The sequence below is a fragment of the Gigantopelta aegis genome, chromosome 5 (genome assembly GCF_016097555.1).
Source record: "Gigantopelta aegis isolate Gae_Host chromosome 5, Gae_host_genome, whole genome shotgun sequence".
In the NCBI taxonomy this organism is placed as follows: domain Eukaryota; kingdom Metazoa; phylum Mollusca; class Gastropoda; order Neomphalida; family Peltospiridae; genus Gigantopelta; species Gigantopelta aegis.
Genome location: NC_054703.1, coordinates 15925468 through 15943810, shown reverse-complemented (window position 1 = coordinate 15943810; position 18343 = coordinate 15925468). Strand labels below are relative to the sequence as shown.

Sequence of the window (18343 nt, the reverse complement as noted above, 5' to 3'; positions counted from 1 at the left end):
GCTACATTTTTCCATTAGTAGCAAGGGATCTTTTATATGCACCATCCCACAGACAAGCTAGCACATACGACGGCCTTTGATATACCAGTCGTGGTGCACTGGCTGAAACGAGAAATAGCCCAATGGGACCACCGACGGGGATCGATCTAAAACCGACCGCGCATCAAGCAAGCGCTTTACCACTGGGCTACGTCCCGCCCCCTCTAACAATAATTAACCCCATATATTCTAACACCTACTCAAAATAAAAATCAAGATAAAAATATGGCTTGTGCCACACCCCACCCCACTAGGGACTGTCAAACTACATCGCTCCTACGGGCTTCTCTTGAGCATTACGTAATAGTACCACACCCTTACTCAGTAAGTTTTTGAAACAAAACAAATACTAAATAAATAAATATATATATATATATATATATATATATATATATATATATATATATATACAATGTATATATATATATACACAATGTATATATATATATATATATAATAATAATAATAATAATAATAATAATAATAATAATAATAATAATAATAATAATAATAATAATAAAATAAATAAATAAATAAAAAAAAATGAATGAATGAATGAACGAATTGCAATCTGATTGGATTCAGCTCCACTATACATATAACCAGTGTTGATAGAGCTGATTTCAATCCGACTGGAATGAATGAATGAATAGATGAATAAATAACACAAAAAAACCCCACCAAAAATAAGCAAACAAAAACAACAACATAGAAATAAACAAATAAATAACAACCAGAACAAAACTACAAACATCACAACAAAAATGACACAATTCAAGAAAATACGACGTGGACGAAATAAATGTGGGACGGAATTGTCCTTGCGAATTTGAATACGGCGAATAACCTGGGACGAAACCGCGTCTGTTTGATTTTCAGGATGTGAGGTCGGCCTCATCACCTAGTTCTTTTCATAGCGATGAGGCGCTGACAACACAGGTAAGATTATGGTCTATTACCTGTATCATGTTTATTCTCATAACTTGTTATCTTGCTTGAATTTTTTTTTTTAACTAAATACGATTTAATGGTTATTATTTCCACTTGTCATATGGGCTACTGCTATTTCGGTAAACGACACAGTACAACGAGGTCAATCGACATTTCGGGGTCAATCACTGTAACATGATGTAAGGCCACTTGGATGCTGAGCATTGTTAAATAAATAGGGCCAGTTTGATCGGTTAAAGTGGCGTCCCAGGTGAGTTCCACCGAATTCTATTTTTCGATCAATAAGGAGCGTGCTCAACAACAAACATAAATACAAATTCGATATAGTCTTATTTTTATCCGATACATCTGCCGTCAACTGTGTTATTTCTTTATTTCCTTTGTTTGCATATTTTATTTATTTATTTATTTAAAACTGAATACTAGTATATATTTAGTGCACGGGGCACGTTTAAGAACGACACTTGCTACAGGCCCGTAGCCAACATGATTAGCGAGGGGAATCGAAATTTCATGTAGAGGGAACTCATCAAACACGAGCACCGAAGGCGCGGAGCCGTAGACGTGTGTGTGTGTGTGTGTGTGTGTGTATGTGCATGTGTTTCCCCATATACTAGTATATAAGATCGGTGGCCGGACTCGGGATGTGTGTGTGTGTGTGGGGGGGGGGGGGGGGGAGTGTTAAAAATGGGCAGAATTTTGAAAATAGCAATTAGTAAAAAGTTAATAGAATTAAAAAAAAAAAAAAAAAAAAAAAATTACAAGCCAAAAATAAAAAGAATTGACTGCTCGGCCGAATATTTATATAATTTGGAACATTTTAGGACAGTCCAAAAATAAATAAGAGAAAGAAGAGAGGATCGGACTATTTAATAATATTAAAACAAAAAAGAAGTAATTTCGACATAAGGCCGTTGGAGGTTGGAGGTTGGACCGATGAGCGGAGAACCGGCAAAGGCGGGGATGAAGTGCTTCCATCTCTGGTCGGCGAGGATGGTTATGACTCTCCGGTAGTCGTTGCCGAAAAGGGCCTTGACGATCCTGTGGATGGTGTGGCTATCCATCTCTCTAACCAGGACCGCTTGTCGGTAGACTCCTCCTCGGCGCTGAGTTAGTACCAACCCCGTCTTGCCGGCTGTAGATTTGATGGTGTGTAGCTCGTAAGCGCTTCCATCAGGCAGTTGTTTCAGTTCTGGTTTCACTAGTCCGCCCATCAGTGATGCCGGATCCGAGGTGTCCCCCTGCACGAACTTCAGGAAGCCGGACCTGATTTTCCCGATCTGAACTTTCCAGACGGCTTCCGAGTCGGAGGGGGGCGGTGCTTGTGAAGGTGGAGGCCGGGCCTTGTCAGGTTGGTCGCTCGGCTGAGCGACGGCCTTCCTCTTTCCAACGGCGGCTGATCGGGCCGGTGGCTTGACGACTGGCAGTACCGGGGATACCGGCCAGTTCTGTCTGGGCCACGTAGTGGTCAGCGATGGAGGGCCTTTACGGGGCGTCTCACACACCGCGGTGTTGAGTCTGTCCCTCTCTCGGTGGTCGACGGTTCCGGCGTAGCAGGTTTCCTCGACTCAGGCTGGGCTGGGGTCGGCGTCGCAGAAGCCCAGTTTTGGCCCCCTCCCCCCCCCCCCCATGCTGTTCCTGGCGCGCTTTTCCTTTTCCTCCATCTCCTCTTCTTCTGTACGATCGCGTCGCCGTAAACCAGTCACGGAAGCCCGTGACCCGGTGTAAGTGACTCAATATTCAATTAGCTTCCCGTAACTCAGTAAGAGTCCCCCCAGGTGTGTGTGTGTGGTGGGGGGGGGGGGGGGGGGACTCGAGAGTACATGGCGAGACGTCTGTCCTCATCGCAAGTTAGCTTGGAAGTGGTTTTTATTTTAATTTGTTTGAAACTCTTTGTTTGCACCGTTATCACGAAAAGTCATTCGGAACTCCTCGACAGAATCTACGAACATCACAATTCGGATATGGCTGATACCAGAGAAATCGTGACGAGCCAAGATATTCCAAATGAGACATTACAACGGTCCGATATCGACCGAAGTGTTCCGAATTAGTGGGTGCGTGTGTGTTTTTTCAATGGCGGGAAAAGGTAATTCTGTGGAATTAAAAATATTTAAAGCATAGCCGATGACTGATCATTTTGGTTACAAAATCACAGAGAAAAGTGGTAGAAGTTACGTCAATTTTGTTTGGTGCAAATCCCACAGATAGGACAGCACACACGACGTCCTTTGATGGACCAGTTATGGATCACTGGTTGGGACGGGAAATAATCAAACGGGCCCACTGAGGACGATCGAACCTTCAGCAAATGGAACCTCAGACAGATGTTCTTGCTACGTTATCTCGGCCATTTGGGGACACGGAATTTTAGATGTAAAATCCGATTTTGTTTTTCATTTGAGCGGAACTCTCAATCCTGCGGGGAAGATCGCTAAATGGCTTAACAAAACTAGTAGGCCAGTTACGATGTACTCCAGACTCATGCCCCTGAAAATTGCGAGAACGATAATTTCGTTCGCGTGTCGTTCGCGCAAATCTAATTTTGCGTAACAAAACACAACATACAACACATACATTCGCGCATTGAATCAAGGGCACCATTTATGTAGATATAATGGGTTACGCAAAAAGGACATGACTTACCTGAATTTGATTTTGCATAACCGATGAATGGGTTACGCACATTTTTAATTCTTAGAAAAAAAGAAGGAAGAAATGTTTTATTTAACGACGCACTCAACACATTTTATTTACGGTTATATGGCGTCAGACATATGGTTAAGGACCACACAGATTTTGAGAGGAAACCCGCTGTCGCCACTACATGGGCTACTCTTCCGATTAGCAGCAAGGGATTTTTTATTTGCGCTTCCCACAGGCAGGATAGCACAAGCCATGGCCTTTGTTGAACCAGTTATGGATCACTGGTCGGAGCAAGTGGTTTACACCTACCCATTGAGCCTTGCGGAACACTCTCAGGGGTTTGGAGTCGGTATCTGGATTTAAAAATGCCATGCCTCGACTGGGATCCGAACCCAGTACCTACCAGCCTGTAGACCGATGGCCTAACCACGATGCCACCGAGGCCGGTTTTTAATTCTCGGAGGCCTGTGATTGATTGTCCTATTTTATTTTTATTTTATTAGAACCTGAAGGAACCGAAATATAACAGCTAATAGGATTGGGATCTCTTAGTATTAAATGGAAAGTAGTTTTCATATTATAATGGGAATGAATGGATGGATAAATGAATGAATGTTTGACACCATAGTACGGAAAAATACATCGGCTAAAGCCTATTGTGTGTCAAACTACGGTCAATGCAGACAAAGTGAAAAATCACATCAGTATTATAATAATGGGTTATCGCCATAACAACGAATTTTAATGACTCCGTTTGATGGGGGAAGGACATGGACCCGGTATTCTCCCCCACCCCCACCCCCCCACCCCCCTCCTCTACGACACTGAATGGTGACGTCAAAATCATACTATACGGTACACAGTCCAGATATCGACCTATCAATCCTACGATATCTTATAGTCCAATCAATGTATGTAACAAAAAAAGAGAAAAAAAGTGGGTCAATCCACCACCAACTGCATCAGAACTTGTTTCCAGAACCATTCATAGATAAAAGGCACAAAATCGTATATTAAAAAGTCCTTTAAAGTTAAAACAGTGAAACAAACTGCAACGTTAAACATATTGAAACTGGGAGTTTGTAAGAGTAATTTCGGATTAAAATAATAAATAAATAAATTAATTAATTAAAAAACACACCTACGTATTTTTACTGCAAGTTCTTTCTATATTTTGTATATTTTATACTATATACATTATCGTGTTTAAACATTGATTTTAGCTTGATTAGAGAGAGAGAGAGAGAGAGAGAGAGAGAGAGAGAGACAGAGCGAGAGCGTAATAACAAATATTGTGGAATATATAGGAGTCACGTAACCTTTTAGTATGTCAACTGTTGTGCAACACAGCCTTTTAAACTTTTATTAATAACAGGGCTCGAACTTAAACGATGGCACGACGACAATTGCCGTCATTGAGATATAAATTGCCCTATATAGAGGTCATCTCCGATGACACAAAAGTATTAAGTGCCGTCGGTAAAATAAATTTAACTTATGTCAGAAAACCTTATTTGAAAGGCTCAGAAAACTTATGTTTTATATATTAAGAAAATGTAATGAATTTTGTTTGTCTGTAGAATCCAATTGTTCGACTCCGTTGTTGTATACCGGCCTCGGTGGCGTCGTGGTTAGGCCATCGGTCTACAGGCTGGTAGGTAATGGGTTCGGATCCCAGTCGAGGCATGGAAATTTTAATCCAGATACCGACTCCAAACCCTGAGTGAGTGCTCCGCAAGGCTCAATGGGTAGGTGTAAACCACTTGCTCCGACCAGTGATCCATAACTGGTTCAACAAAGGCCATGGTTTGTGCTATCCTGCCTGTGGGAAGCGCAAATAAAACATCCCTTGCTGGTAATCGGAAAGAGTAGCCCATGTAGTGGCGACAGCGGATTTCCTCTCAAAATCTATGTGGTCCTTAACTATATGTCTGACGCCATATAACCGTAAATACAATGTGTTGAGTGCGTCGTGAAATAAAACATTTCTTTCTTTCTTTCCGTTGTTGTATCTATTTTGTTGTATGGGTGCGAGATATGGGGTTTTGCCAATCTCGATAATATGGAAAAACTTCATATACAATTTTTAAAATATCTAGTTCGAAAGAATACTATAAATATGTTATATGATGAATTTGGAAGAAAACCCTTTTACCTGAATGTATTTTGCAGAATGGTTTGTTTTTGGGATAGACTTGTAGCAAGTCAGAAGTACAAAATTATCTTTGTGTGTTTACAAACTAATGTTTTATGACGTTATTCAATATGGTACAGAATATAAATGGATTGTACATATGCAAGATATATTTCACAGACTCGGTTATAATAATGTATGGGACGCACAGCATTTTATATCTGTTCCATGTCTAAAACGAACCATTAAGCTACGACTAGAAGACCAATATACTCAGAACTGGCACAACAGTATTACCCTATATTAGCTAGGCCATTTACCTTTCGACCGACCGTTCAAAATTGCGCCAAATTCCCTCAATCAAAATTGAGCACCCTTTTCTCTTTGGCATTTAACTGCTCCATTCAAATTCCATAGCACCACCACCACCACCACCCGCCTGCTACCGATTGATCGGGCTGCTGGTGCTCCCTTGCACCTGCCAGTGCAGGCGGTCCCTCCTCTCCCCTCCCCCCACCTTTCCTGTCATGGACGGAGGAGCCGGCCAAGGCCGGCTCTTGTGCCCACGACAGGATTGCGCTACAACAGCTTGTTCTGAATGTGCGCGTAAAACCCTATGACATGACATGACATGACAGTATTACTGAATCAGCAAAATGTTCTACATACCTGCTTTTTAAAGAGAACAGAATTTGAAAGTTTTTTTAATATACTTAACAGGAAAAATTATACTAGTTTTCTCCGATTTCGCATATCTAATCATGTCTTACCAATTGAAAAGGGCAGGTGGTCCAATGTTCCAAAAGAAGATAGAACATGTACATTATGTGATGTAGGTGATATCGGAGATGAGTTCCATTATATTTTTATTTGTGATAAATTCAAAAAGGAACGAAAACGATTACTAAAGCCATACTATGTTATTAGACCAAATGTAATGGAATTCAGAGAACTGTTCAACTGTAAACGTGTCGGCATCCTTAAAAAGCTTTGTAAACTTATTAATATTATAAATAACCACTTTACCTCCTGAAAACCGATTTTATATAGTTTAATCTTACTTACTTGTTTGTTATAAACTTTGTCACTTAACGTATGCGTGTATATATATATATATAGAATTTATATAATGTACTCCTCTGATGCCACCGGATGGTGGCTTTGAGTGAAATAAAGTTCTGTTCTGTTCTGTTCTGTTCTGTCATCAACAATGACACTAAAGTATACACCTGGTGTACATTATCTGCCAACATTTAACATTTGCATATTTGAAATATGTCTACATACAGCAAAATAAACTTCCAGTCATGTTTATTTGTTACAAATGTTATTTTTTAAAAACAACTGCCGTAGGCAGGCTCAGAATTGCCGTCGGTAGGCTGTTTCACCCATGGCAATTCTTTACAAAATTGCCGTCGGTGGGCTGTTTTACCCACGGCAATTCTTTACAAAATTGCCGTCGCTGATGGGGGCTGATATTGGTTAAAAGGAATATATTATCTCAAAATGCCAAAAAGTAACAGCATGTCATCCGCCGGAAATATGTTCTAGAATATGTTCTTAAAGAATATAAACAATAAAATAAACTTAATACCTCAATTTCAACTTTTGAGATAAGTCGCATTTCTCTGCCGGACTAGAAGAAACAAAACAAAATACCTGCCCCCCCCCCCCCCCCCCCCCCCCCCCCCCCCCCAGTTAGCAAAAACAATCACGTTTAATTTAAAAAAAAATTAAAATTAAATATAAAACTACGCGTTTTTCATTTCTTAAACTGTCATTATGACATTGCTGGTTGTCCGGGTATGCATATGTTCAACACACAAACGCTCATATTTAACCTAGTTATCCTTTTAACGTTCCGCCAGTTAAAGCTACTTGACACACTATTATTGTAAGTGGTGATACTCCCTAACTCTCGCCATGTTATGACATTTTCGGCGCAAGTGAAGACATACACATGTACTCTGTCAACTCGGAACAGTAACGCATGACATATTAACCTGAGGCATGTTCAGGAGGGCAAGTGATCGCGAACGCTCGCTATCCTGTTTTTTTTTTTTTTTTAATTTGATAGGTTGATAGAGGAAGAAAGGAAGGAAATGATGCACTCCACACATTTTATTTACGGTTATATGACGTCAGACATATGGTTAAGGACCACACAGATATTAAGAGAGGAAACTCACTGTCGCCACTTCATGGGCTACTCTTTTTCGATTAGCGGCAAGGAATTTTTATATGCACCATCCCACAGACAGTATAGCACATACCACGACCTGTGATATACCAGTCGTGGTGCATTGGCTGGATCGAGAAATAGCCGACGGGGATCGATCCTAGACTGACCGCGCATCACGCGAACGCTTTACCACTGGGGTACGTTCCGCCCCCTGTTGATCAGTACTTACCTGTCAAATTGTCTGCTAGCGCTCGGCATACTGAACACTGCCCTGAAGCACCGCAAGTTGGCTGTGTATGATTACGCCACGTGGTAACACCGTTCGTGGCAGTGACTATCATTACGGTTGTGTTATGTCATGCGTTACCTCGAGATTTCATCAGACAGGTATGGATGTTGTAAAGTGGATATTTTATGTTAAAAAAGTTTGTAGATTGTTAAAAAAACACCTTTGTGAATGTATATTTGGTGTTTAGAAATTTGTTGATGGATGTTTAGTGCTTAAAGAAACCTTGTTTAGAAGTTTGTTGAATAGATGTTTGTTTTTTTCTTTCTTTTTTCTTTCTTTTTTAATCATGTAGATAATTGTTGTTAAAAAAAACAACAAAAAACACCCTTGTAGAATAGATCTTTGACAGGCACGGCGGAAGCAAGTAGACATTGGGGGTGGGTGGGTGCGTGGGGGCTGGCAGAGTGAGGGCGCAAAGCAAACGTTCTAGGGGATTTAGGGATATACTTCCCCGTAAAAAGTGTTAAAACTAGATGTTCCAGGCCCGTGGGAACGACTTTGGGAAGGGGGGGGGGGGGGGGGCACTGACGGATTGGGTACAAACTCTATATCAGATTTTGTTTACAATGGCAAACAATATGTAAAAAAAAAGGTGACCCCCCCCCCCCCCCCCCCCCCCCCCCCCCCCCCGGTTCCTACGGGCCTGTGTCCTAAAATCAAGTTTAACTTTCATGTGGATTTACCCATTTTGACAGAGTTATGGTTATTGAACTAAGGAAATATGAAAAAAAAATTGCCATTCCTTTTGGTTTCTTAAATTTTGTATATGGCTTTATCATATACTGACCGGCCTCGGTGGCGTCATGGCAGGCCATCGGTCTACAGGCTGGTAGGTACTGGGTTCAGATCCCAGTCGAGGCATGGGATTTTTAATCCAGATACCGACTCCAAACCCTGAGTGAGTGCTCCGCTAGGCTCAATGGGTAGGTGTAAACCACTTGCACATAACTGGTTCAACAAAGACCATGGTTTGTGCTATCCTGTCTGTGGGAAGCGCAAATAAAAGATCCTTTGCTGCTAATCGGAAGAGTAGCCCATGTAGTGGCGACAGCGGGTTTCCTCTCAAAATCTGTGTGGTCCTTAACCATATGTCTGACGCCATATAACCGTAAATAAAATGTGCGTCGTTAAATAAAACATTTCTTTCTTTATCATATACTGTTACAGATCAAGTTTTCTGCCCCGAGTCAGACCACCGATCTTATCGGAGGCCGGACTCGGGATAGGCGTGCCCGAAACCATAGAGGTATATGGGCACGTTAAAAACATATCTAAGTTCTAAGTACAGATCAAGTTGAACTTTCATGGCGATTTATCCATTTTTCACAGAGTTATGGTCCTTGAACTTAGGAGATACAAAAATTTGTTGGGTCCGGTAGGGAACGTGTGGGCTATAGCAGCACTCTCCGAATGCTTGTTTACTTTAATGGATTTTTTTAGTTATTTAGTTATATATTTTATTTATTTATTTATTTAGTTAGTTATTTTTATTGAAGAATTTGTAGAGGACGACATATTATATAAATTTTAGCCCAAAGAGCTTAAAGGGACAGACCCTAGTTTGTAAAGACTACAACATATTTTTACTATTAAATAGAGAATAATACATGAGTGGCCGTTAGATACCATTTATCTCACAACGAGTTCTTTTAAAATGTATCTTAACAAGCGAAAGCGAGTTTGATACGTTTTTAAACAACGAGACGTGAATGAAATAGTATCTAACGGACACGAATGCATTATTCTATTTCTTACAGGGTCCTCAAAAACCAGTTTTAAAGCAAATTTTAACGTAGCTAACTTACAGGCCACAGAACCATGATTGTCAGGTTAACTATACGTCACAGTGTAATCTATTTCCACCGTGTTGTTTTTCATTGGATACATGGCAGTGGTAACCCGGTCATCACCTAGGAGCAGCCAGTCGTATGTCTTGAAATTGTTAACACACGTACGTGTTGTTTCACCAACGTGTGTGTAACAACGCCGTTTATGATCACTGAAATAAAACATTACTTAGAATTTATTCTTTAGGTTATCCATTTCCGTAGCACCGAAGTGTTTCTGGTCATCCTGGCGTTTCTGATAACAAAAAAAGAAAAAAAAAGAAAGAAAAAAAAGAGGAGCATTTTTCATATTTTTGAAAACGCACGTGCGTCTGAGAAGTAGCGGTTATTGATTCGAGTTCTAGTCTATTTTTAAGGATATTTCCCGTTTTTAACACCACAGACTCTTCTTTCACTCTATTGTAACTTTATCCAAATGAGTTACAGGTTAGTAGATTAACTATACTTAAGTCTGCGCCTTTAAAAATTACCCCCCCCCCCCCCCCCCCACACACACCTTATGTAAGGTGTTTTTTTTACTCAATTTGTTTGTCCTGATTATCGACATAGAAAGAAAGAAAGAGATGTTTTATTTACCGACGCACTCAACACATTTTATTTACGGTTATATGGCGTCAGACATATGGTTAAGGACCACACAGATTTTGAGAGGAAACTCGCTGTCGTCACTACATGGGCTACTCTTCCGATTAGCAGCAAGGGATCTTTTATTTGCGCTTCTCACAGGCAGGATAGCACAAACCATGGCCTTTGTTGAACCAGTTATGGATCACGGGTCGGTGTAAGTGGTTTACACCTACCCATTATATATATATATATAATTTCATTCTGTTGATCATACAGTTGTTATTGTTTTGTTTTTAGTCATTTTTATTGTTTGAATTTGCGATTTACTGATAAAAAAACGTCAACTTTCCAATTTCACTTTTGACCCCAATCGTCCTTCAAGATCTTTGGTGGTCATAAAACCTACTGTAATACTGAACTACCGGTTGTAATGTTTGCCCAATTAATTCACTATTATCATATAACCATTCCCCACAGCTAACATACCTTACAATTTTGGCAATTATAAATTCTTATTCGAGTTCCCCTACTTTTTGTTTGAGTATATATTAATTTTTCTTTTTTTGATCCCGCTCTAAACCTCCATAAAGTTCCCTTGGCATTCGGCCTCATGTCATTGACCCTCCTAAATGGATTTTCTGGATCCGCCACTGATATATATATATATACACACCTTCCTTTTTTGTGCTGCGTGCTCCAAACTTTTGCTTTGTACCGATTGTTATTCTTTTCAATGGAATGGATTACGTTACCGCGGTGTTACGGAGATCCCATCAAATTGGTCGTATGTTATACTGATCTGCCGGATCGTGAATTTTAAATACAGGTTGAGTAAATAAGCCTGCACACCTCTGACCGATTTATTTAAAGTGACAAACTCTAGTTTTTGAACACCATGGTATATGTTTCACTAGTAGAGCCCAGTGTTTTCCCTAGAAATTTCCCCCTAGAATATGGTAGATTAAACACTTGTGGGGCATCAGGGGCGTAGGCTGGAGGGGGGTGGGGTGGTGGTGGTGGTTCGGGGGTTTCGGACGACCCCCCCCCCCCCCCCCCACACACACACACTGAAGCAAATGGTCCGCTTTCAGAACTAAAACATACAGCTTTATACAGTTTTTACATATGGAGTTTCTGGTGGTGCAAAAACAAAATAGAAAAAGTCCACTTGGTTCATATTCGAACCCCCCCCCCCCCCCCCCCCCCCCCCCAGGTCCAGGTCCAGCCTCTGGGCATATTAATCATTTTCAGGGCATTTTGTTTTTCTCATTAAAGACAAAACATTAATTGAAATTGAAATAAATGTGCTAGCTTTAATAAATGAATGGCAAGATATATAACAGGGATATTTTATTAGTTAATAATAATACATTTTTAAAGTGTTTAAAGGCAGTTTAAAAATCAGTAATTGAAAACGGCTTGTTTAAATTCACTGCGACATGGCGCTGAGACTATAGGGGCATCGCCACGTCAAAACAAGCTTGGGAAAGGTCTAGAGCGGGTTTTAATAATTACGTACATTTTATTGTTTAGATTATCCATTTCTGTACACCCGAAGTGTTTTAATTCTGGTCATACAGGTGTTTATAGGGTGTATACTACCAAATCAAATCCCATAGACGACAATAGTAACATGCGGCTAAAACTCCTACCTGTAGCGTATCAATGAACATAAACGCCACGGATATAAATACTACCACCCTCACCCTTAAAGTGAATCAGAAAACAATTGGGGGTCAAGCTGCATATTTCTGAGATAACGGGTAGTGTCTATGACTACCCTAGTTCCGCACAAATTCGATAACCTTTTTTTTTTACAGGTACCCCATACATGTTTCAAGCACAAGGCTACTTGACACAGTAGTACTAGATGAAATAAAATTGCATACATGTTTTGTCTAGATGAAACGTTTTTGTTTTACAACCAACACATTCGCATTTATCACCACTCACAGGACTTATGGTGTTCACTTCTCTATCAAAAGTTGGTTGCATCTCGAACTTTAACCAAGCCGGAAGTTATTTGGTTTAGTACTACCTCTGCCACGAAATTGCATTTTTAATACTTTTGAAAGAGCACATACGTCTGAGAAGTAACGGTTATGGAGACGAGCTGTAGTCTGTTTCTAAGGGTATTTCACCGTTTCAACATCACTGACTATTGTAGCCTCTTACTCTAATCAAAGGCCGTGGTATGTGCTATCCTGTCTATGGGATGGTGCATATAAAAGATCCCTTGTTGCTAATCGGAAAGAGTAGCCCATGTTGTGGCGACAGCGGGTTTCCTCTCAAAATCTGCGTGGTTCTTAACCATATGTCTGACGCCATATAACCGTAAATAAAATGTGTTGAGTGCATCGTTAAATAAAACATTTCTTTCTTTATCCATATGAGTTACAGGTTTGTTTTATTACGTGATTAGTCGTACCGACTTGTCGCAAGCGATCTAATCGTACCGACTTGTCGCATGCGATCTAATCGTACCGACTTGTCGCATGCGATCTAATCGTACCGACTTGTCGCATGCGATCTAATCGTACCGTGAGAACATCGAAATCGGAACAACTTTAGTCTTATACGACAGGTCGTGTCGCAATCGTACCGATTAGAACATGTCCTATTTCTCACCACAAACCTGGTGTCCATTTCCACGAGTTGAAATTAGAGACTGTGACTTTAAACGTGGAAACATAATATATGGGTAACTTCAGTTAATTAAAGGTACAGTACTGAGTTCGCTACCATTGTAAGATGTTTCCGACCAACAGAGACGTTTTAACAACTAAAATTACATTTTAGTTATATTTTCTTGTTTAGAATATCAGTGTCCGTGTAAAGAAGGTTTTTGTTGTTGTCATAATGTTTACTGTAGCCCAGTTGAGATTTTACCTTTCAATAAAAGAAATGTTTTATTTAACGACCGTTAAAAATTGCGCCCAATTTCCTCAACCCAAATTGAGCACCTTTTTTCTTTGGCATACTACTTTGCTCCATTCCAAATTCAGTAGCACCGTCACCCCCCGCCTCCGCCTGCTACCGACCACGGTCTGGCTGCTGGTGCTCCCTTGCACCTGCCAGTGCAGGCGGTCCCTCCTCTCCCCCTCCCCATACCTTTCCTGTCCTGGATGGAGGAGCCGGCCGAGGCCGGCTCTTGTGCCCAGGACAGGCGTGCTCTACAACAGCTTGCTCTGAATGTGCATGTAAAGCCCTATGACCTGACCTGACCTAACGACGCACTCAGCACATTTTATTTACGGTTATATGGCGTCAGACATATGGTCTAGGACCACACAGATATTGAGAGAGAAAACCCGCTGTCGCCACTTCATGGGCTACTCTTTCCGATTAGCAGCAAGGGATCTTTTATATGCACTATACACAGACCGGGTAGTACATAACACGGCCTTTTATATATACACCAGTCGTGATACACTGGCTGGAACGAGAAATAGCCCAATGGGCCCACCGACGGGGATCGATCCCACACCGACCGCGCATCAAGCGAGCGCTGTACCACTGGGCTACGTCCGGCCCCTACCTTTCGATAAGTTCGTACGTAGGAAAAATATATATTAACGAAGTAAACTGCAAAAAGACCGGCCTCGGTGGCGTCGTGGTTAGACCATCGGTCTACAGGCTGGTAGGTACTAGGTTCGGATCCCAGTCGAGGCATGGGATTTTTAATCCAGATACCGACTCTAAACCCTGAGTGAGTGCTCCGCAAGGCTCAATGGGTAGTTGTAAACCACTTGTACCGACCAGTGATCCATAACTGGTTCAACAAAGGCCATGGTTTGTGCTATCCTGAATGTGGGAAGCGCAAATAAAAGATCCCTTGCTGCTAATCGGAAAGAGTAGCCCATGTAGTGGCGACAGCGGGTTTCCTCTCAAAATCTGTGTGGTCCTTAACCATATGTCTGACGCCATATAACCGTAAATAAAATGTGTTGAGTGCGTCGTTAAATAAAACATTTCTTTCTTTCTTTTTTTCAAATATCTGAAAGCCTAAAACGAGTTTTCCTGGCATCTTGAACTTAAAATGGATATTTTAAAACAATGATTTTCGACTATGTTGTAGATTAATTGTATTTGTGTTATTATGGATATTTATTTGTTTTGTTTTTAAAGGGACATTCCTGAGTTTGCTGCATTGTAAGATGTTTCCGCCTAATAAAATATTTATACGATTAAGCTTCAATATTAAATATAGTTTCTTGTTTAGAATATCAGTGTCTGTATATTCAATGTGTTTCTGCTCGTCTTAATATTTGTAAGATGCCCAAAGTGGATTTTGTCTTCAAATAATTTCGTACGTACGAAAAAATTGATTTTAGGAAATAAAATGAAATTTAACCTAGTACAAATATTACAACGACCAGAAACGCGTTTAATATACAGCCACTAATATATTATGCACAAAAGAATATTTGATATGTAATTACAATCGTTGAAATGTCTGTTAGTCGATAACATCTTAAAAATTGCAGCAAACTCAGGAATGTCCCTTTAAGATAATGAAATTCTAGCACACAAGAAAGGTTACGGGAGTAGCAATCGCTTATTATAGCATTTGTAACAGAAAAGGTACGTTGCATAGGCGTACGAGACAGGGGCGGGCAAAACCTCAAATTCGGGGGGAAATTATGGAGATATTCGGGGAAAATGTGCTAGCCTGATACCTATTTACCATTTATTTCCATCATTCTATCCTCAAAATTAGTTGTAATCCATATACAAATGCGTTGTGATTCGTTTGCAGTCCTATATTACAATGTACCTATTTGGTAGTAATGCTAATATGAATAAATATTGTTATCCAGATTCGGGCATTTTCGTTTAAAGGGACATTCCTTAGTTTGCTGCATTTTTAAAGATGTTATCGACTAACAGATACTTTTTAACGATTGTAATTACACATCAAATATATTTGTCTGCATAAAATAGTAGTGGTTGTATAATACACGTGTTTCTGATCGTTTTAATATTTGTACTAGGTTAAATTTAATCTACAAATAATGGAACGATCAGAAACGCGTTTAATATACAGTCACTAATATTTTATGCAAAAATATATATTTCATATGTAATAATTACATTCGTTAAAAGTCTGTGTTAGTCGACAACATCTTTAAAAAATGCAGCAAACTCAGGAATGTCCCTTTAATGTTCTGTCGTAAATATTAAAAAAAAAAATAAAAAAAAAAAAAAATTGTATGCTAGAACCAACTTGAAAGCTGCCATTTACATTATAACACACTTCCCCATCGGTTCTTTTACAGGGGAGTACTTGTTGGTGCCAAACAATACTATAATCGGAATGAAATGACAATAGAGGGGGATTTCCCGGAAGTAATGACTTCATGCTTCCGGGTCTGAACGGAAAGTACCGAAATTATGCGAATCCTGTATCAGCCAATATAACCTTCTTCAGTTATTGAAATTATAATTTACTTACATTTTCTTTATTAGAATATGAGTATCTGTAAATCCAATACATTTCTTGTCATCCTAATGTTTTGTAGTAGCTAAATAGATTTCTACCTTCAGTATCGATTTTTTTTCTCTAAACCGCCAAACGAAATTGGAAATAATTAGGTCATAGGAAATCCCAAATGTATTTATCCGTGTAGTGTTTTACATTTAAAACTAGTTTAGGATAAGATATTGGTTAAAAAATAAAGAAAAAATAGGATATGTGTTTATTTTGTTGGTTGAAAAAACCCCAACTGAACTCATACTGTGACTGAAACTCAGGACAGTCCCTTTAATTTCCGAACAGTACATGGTTTTGTGCATATTGCGAAATGATCAAAGGGAACAAAGGGAACGTCCAGCTATGTTACTGAACTTTTTTTTAGACTTCTGTGGACTGCTGGGGCGGGACATAGCCCGGTGGGCTATTTCTCGTTCCAGCCAGTGCACCACGACTGGTGTATCAAAGGCCGTGGTATGTACTACCCTGTCTGTGGAATGGTGCATATAAAAGATCCCTTGCTGCTAATCGAAAAAAGTAGCCCATGAAGTGGCGACAGAGGGGTTTCCTCTCTCAGTATCTGTATAGTCCTTAACCATATGTCTGACGCCATATAACCGTTGATAAAATGTGTTGAGTGCGTCGTTAAATAAAACATTTCTTTCTTTCTTTCTATCGACTGCGATGCTGATTTCAAGCAGATTACTTGGTATCTTTCTCACACCCGCAATGTAGGCCCGTTATCTTAGTATTTTCTTCCCAAAACCGTGATACAATTAGCCAACACGTCTTTTTAAATATTCTGACGAACGATTACAGCTTTTGCCCGAACGATCCGTCGTTTATGTTGACATTGGCTTTGCATAACCAACAGACGAACGACAAAATCGTTCGTGCCAAATTTTAATACAATTAGCCAGCACGTCTTTCTTAATTTTTCGACGAACGATTACAGCTTTTGCGGAAACGAACCATCGTTTATGTTGATATTGGCTTTGCATAACCAACAGACGAACGACAAAATCGTTCGTGCCCAATTTTATGCACTGAATCTTGAGTGCGTCGTTAAATAAAACATTTCCTTCCTTCTTGAAATAAGTGTTTTATTGTTTTGACCTGCACACCATATTTACATTCATACTCACGCCTCTCCCGTCTCTGTAATAAATACCCCCTAACGTGTACAGACACGGCTGGGTATTATCAGGTTGGCGACGGACATTCCACGTTTGACTTAGGGTTTGGTAATACCCTTTTGCTTCTGTATTATACACAGGTAAGTACTAAGATTTCAATATTGGACTTGCCGACTCGTTTGTCATTTTTTTTTATCGTAGTTTTAAGATTTCGTAATTTCTCGGCTTTTTGTATACGTTGTTGGTTATCGCTTGTCGTGTAATGTGACTTTCTCATTTGTGACACTATTGAAGAAATTTGTTTTTTTATTAACGACACCACTAGATCACATTGATTGATTTAAAGGGACATTCCTTAGTTTGCTGCACTTTTTTTTAGATGTTATCGACTAACAGAGACATTTTAACAATTGTAATTACATATCAATATATTTTTCTGCATAAAATATTAGTGGCTGTATATTAAACGTGTTTCTGATCGTTCTACTATTTGTACTAGGTTAAATTTCATTTTATTTCCTAAAATATATTTTTTCGTACGTACGAAATTATTTGAAGACAAAATCCAGTTTGGGCTTCTTACAAATATTAAGACGACCAGAAACACATTGAATATACAAACACTGATATTCTAAACAAGAAAATATATTTAATATGTAAGTTTAATTGTAGAAATATTTTATTTTTCGGAAACATCTTACAATGCAGCAAACTCGGAAATGTTTTTTTAATAATCATCGACTATTGGATGTCAGACATTTGCTAATTTCGACACAGTCTTAAGAGTTAACGTTTATTTTGTTTAACAACACCCCACTAGAGCACATTGATTTATTAATTATTGCCTATTGGAAGTCGAACAATTTTTAATTCTGACATAATCTTAGAAAGTAAACCCGCCACATTTTCCCATTAGTAACAAAGGCTCTTTTATATACATTTTCCCACAAACAAAACAGTACATACCAGGGGTTTTGCCAGAGAGTAAAATGGGTATGGCGCCATACTCAGTTTTTTTGCGTATTTTATTTTTTTAAGTTAACTTTTTCAAAAATTTAATAACCCTCAACTTAACCCAG

At 39.5% G+C, this 18343-nt stretch overlaps 1 protein-coding gene across 1 annotated transcript in view; it reads left to right on the top strand.

The window, feature by feature from the left end:
- Positions 1–898: 898 nt before the first annotated feature.
- Positions 899–18343, top strand: part of LOC121373460 — a 55906-nt gene continuing 38461 nt past the window's right edge. Inside the window, exon 1 of the mRNA XM_041500125.1 lies at positions 899–978. The gene's annotated coding sequence lies outside the window, so the exon portion shown is untranslated. The remainder of the gene's footprint in view (positions 979–18343) is intronic.